The 4,222-nt window shown below is 42.8% G+C and overlaps 1 non-coding gene across 1 annotated transcript; it reads left to right on the top strand.

Moving 5' to 3' along the window:
• The first annotated feature begins 1,023 nt into the window (after positions 1-1,023).
• On the top strand, positions 1,024-1,129 carry LOC120259610. The gene has a single exon (XR_005536168.1). It is a non-coding gene; the product is annotated as a small nucleolar RNA R71 (small nucleolar RNA).
• Positions 1,130-4,222: the final 3,093 nt, after the last annotated feature.

The following is a 4,222-nucleotide window of genomic DNA, read 5'->3' as shown; positions in this document are numbered from 1 at the left end:
TAATTAGGCATTTGGGCCAATGCCTCAACAAAAGGAATATTGATGTGGAGTTGCTTGAACAAACTCAGGAACTTCTTGTACTGTTTATCCCCTTGGTCATTTTTCAATCTAGAGGGATAAGGGATTCTTGGCTTGAAAGGTGGGGGTGCCACCTCCTTCTCTTTACTTGTTCCCTCTTCTACCTCTATAACCTCGGGTGCGTGTTCTTTTAGCATCTCACTCGGAAGCCTACCTTCAACCTCACGACCACTTCTCAAAGTGATCGCCTTCACCTGCTCTCTAGGGTTGGTCTCTGTATTGCTCGGCAAGCTTCCATGTGGCCTATCAGAGAGAGACTTCGCAATTTGCCCCACCTGATTTTCAAGATTATGCAAAGAGGTGGTGTGGTTGCGAAGTGTGGCCTCAACTGATTCAAACCTTGTATTTGCAGATAGCACAAATCTAGTCAAGGCCTTCTCCAAATCATTCATACGGGTTTCCAAACCTGAAACTCTGTTTTCCACATGCGGGTCTTGTTGTTGTTGTTGGAAACCCGGTGGCCCCATGGCCTTTGCTGGACCCTGATTGGTACATGAGAAATTGGGGTGATTCTTCCAACCCGTATTATAGGTATTGCTATATGGGTTTCCATGAGGTCTCATGCCATTAACTACAAAATCAACATTCTCCACCGAAGATACATCACCAATAGAGATCGGGCAATCATAGGGAGCATGTGCTCCACCACACCCGTTGCAATTCGTCACGGCCACTACTCTATTTGAAGTTAGAAGATCTAACTTCTTACTCAAATTTTCCACTTGAGCCGCCAATGAAGTTACGGCATCTATCTCATGGAGACCGACCACCTTCTTCTTCTCTCTAGCATTCCATTGGTAGCTGTTTAACCCCATTTCTTCAATTAACTGACGGGCCTCATCGGGGGTCTTGCTACCTAAAGTACCTCATGCTGCCGCATCCAAGAGTTGCCTTGTACTCGGGTTAAAACCGTTGTAAAAGGTCTGAACAATCATCCACTCTGGAAATCCGTGTTGCGGGCACTTTCTCAGGAGCTCCTTGAACCTTTCCCATGTCTCAAATAGAGACCCAATTCCAGCTGAACAAAGGATGAGATCTCATTCCTAAGCTTCACGGATTTTCCGGGAGGAAAATAACGGGCAAGAAAAGCTTCTATCATCTCCTCTCATGTGGTAATTGATGCTCTAGGTAATGAGTGTAGCCACTGCTTCGCTCTCCCCTTTAGGTAAAATAGGAAGGCTCACAACTTGATGGCATCATCTGTCATCCTGTTTATCTTCAGTATATCACACACCTCAAGAAAACTCTCTATATGACTATTTGGATCCTCATCGGCCAAACCATTGAACTGTGCAGATTGCTATAACATGTGGATGAATGCCGGCTTCAGATCGAAGTTTTGAGCTGTAATAGGGGGATGCACAATACTCGATTGTGTCCCCAACATTGAAGGTCTAGCATATTCGGATAATGTTCGCTGTTGCTCATTCTGTTTTGCCATGTTTTCAGGTTATTCCACTTCCAAATCAGCTATATTAGACTGTTCTTGCACAGGCTCTTTTCCTTTTCTTCTAAGTGTACATTCAAGCTCGGGATCTCCTTCAATCAATATTGAGGGGTTCCCTCGGTTCATAACCTAGAGTTGCACCCAAAAGAAGGAAAAAGAAATCAGAACGATGATAGAATAAGAAGATATGAAATAGAATGTATGGTGAAATAGCTAAGAAAACAAAGTGCAAAGTATCTCTAAACGCCTACTCCCCTGCAACGGCGCCAAAAACTTGACAAGGTCCTCTTGCGTATATCCCGCAAGTGCACGGGTTTGTCGAAGTAATAATCCCAGATGTGCGGGTATCGTATCCACAAGGAATAGGGAATAAAAACACTTACTTCGCTTCTTAGCTATGTGAAAGATGAATAGTGATATATGTGACAATGATTCAATTCTCAAAAGTAAAAACAACAAGTAAGAGAGCACAAGTAAAGGAGAAGGTAAGGCAATCGATAAAGATGGGGTACCCGGATATTGCTCCATCTAGGACAATCATTTCAAGTGCAAGAACCCTCTGTTAGGCTTCCTAATTAATGCAATAGTGAGTCGTGAAAATCCTTAATTACATAGTCCCAAATCTAAGGTCAACCATGCCTAACTCTATACATGTCCCGGAGGAGAGATTGGATAACCTCTCAACCTCGCATTCGTATAGAATTGCAATGAGCTCTAGGGATTCCAAGTGATAAATCACTTCCTAATGATAGACCTAACCCTTTGGTCCAGGTGGAAGGTCCCTAACCACAATTAAGCCCTAGATACTAAGATCACTTCTATGCTTCACTCCATTGTACCCGCAACTAAGCCCCAGCGGAAGGTCATCCCTTAGACCATTCACTCTATTTGGCCGCAAAGAACTCGACGAACAGAGGTAGAATCTAACACATCGGAGGGGAAAGGGGACGCTCCTGTACCTCTTGACACACCCTCTCAACCTTCTCCAACCTAGCTTTGTCTAACACTCGTGGTGTGTCACTCACTCACAAGGTTACCAATAAGAACTCTCAACCCTAGTGTCAATCTAGGGGAGTATTCAAACAATCAAGCATTCAAGGTTGGAACTCACAATAAACATCAATTAATTGAAAACATAATAAACAGATTCAATGAAACGAATACATCCTAGGGTTCACAAATATCCAAGTACCGACTAGGAGTTTAGCTCTCCATGGAGCTAATTACAATCAAAGAAATAGAATGTAAAAGCAATGAATCCATAGAAAAACCCCCTCAATAGTCGTGTTGATGGTCTTATGGATAGTCCTCTACTCATCGCAAAGGGTCCTTTGTCCGGCCTAGGATACACCTCGCTGGATCGGTATCGATGAAAGCTCTCCCAATAACCTTCTTCCAAACGACGCGTGATGTCAGAGCCATAGAATCTCTCCAAAACCCTAGCCAATACCTCTCAAAACCCCAGCCGAAGCCCTCTCTCAAGTTGGGGAAAAGATCTAGAAAAGAATCCTGAAATTGGGGCTGAATCGGCTTTAAATAGGACTAGAATCGGGGATTCTCTGTTCTGCAGTTTTCTCGGCCTGCTATGAACAGTGCTTCTATAGTACTCTGCTTCTTCATAGAGGTAACGCAAACGGGCACACGTTCACATCTTCGATCGCTTTATTTCTTCAATGACGGATAAGTTGATGGAGATCTTGTTCTATGTGCATAAGTCTGAATGCTTGAGTATGACTGCCCTTGTGCCCCTCCAAATGGTTGTACTAACTCAAATACGAGGAGGTTGGCACACACTCTAGCATCTCACATCCGACCTATGTCTTCTTGTTTGAACCTTAGCAAGATTTCCTCCAAAATCGGTGCATTATGATCAACATTGGCTTCTTTCCTTCATAATCATCCTCACAACCCTATCTTCATAAAAGTAACATAAAAACACACATATTAGTGTAAAACCCTGAGAAAGGTAATGCTTAATATAAGGAAAGAATGCTTCGCATTCATATCGCGTAAGCACTTATCAGATGGGTTCATAATGGCCATTGTGGCTTCAGTGTTGCTCCCGTTGATTCCATGCTACCACAGCTTGATAACGTGGGTGTTGAGTGAGGACAACGGCCATTTTGAGATGTCACCATGACCCTTATGAGTGATTACCTCTTGCAAGTGTATGGGATCACCAAGTATTACCCTATATATGACACAGGGGGTGTACTCCATGTGGTCAAGGAAGTATTATTACCCACTTTTGATCTATTACCTTGCCTACAATTCTTAGTAAGATGAACAAATAAAATAAAATAAACTGACTAATCTATGGCCGGGCTACTAGCACACATAAATAAGTGAATAAGGGAGTGTCAAGAATGAGAAGGGGTGTTCAGACAAGGAATCCGCCCAGGATTGTCATTAAAGCCCAAACCAGGATGGTTTAAAGATGTAATGATGGTAATTAAGACCTAGAGATCTCTTAGATTGGTTAATACTTAATCTCTTACCGGTTAACCCCTAATCCCATACGAATGGTGATCGGAATCTCTTTCGGATCAACCCTCCTATTATTGCAATGAGTTCAAGGAAATCTCTAAATAGGAGTAAACCTACTATCTTCAGCTTAAACATAGCATTAGAGGGCTATGAACACCAGATATCTTGGCGTGTGGCACAAGTATCCCCTTTCAATCTATGTATGACCTA

This window comes from Dioscorea cayenensis, chromosome 4 (assembly GCF_009730915.1).
Source record: "Dioscorea cayenensis subsp. rotundata cultivar TDr96_F1 chromosome 4, TDr96_F1_v2_PseudoChromosome.rev07_lg8_w22 25.fasta, whole genome shotgun sequence".
Taxonomy (NCBI): Eukaryota; Viridiplantae; Streptophyta; class Magnoliopsida; order Dioscoreales; family Dioscoreaceae; genus Dioscorea; species Dioscorea cayenensis.
This window is presented reverse-complemented; position numbering and strand designations above follow the sequence as displayed.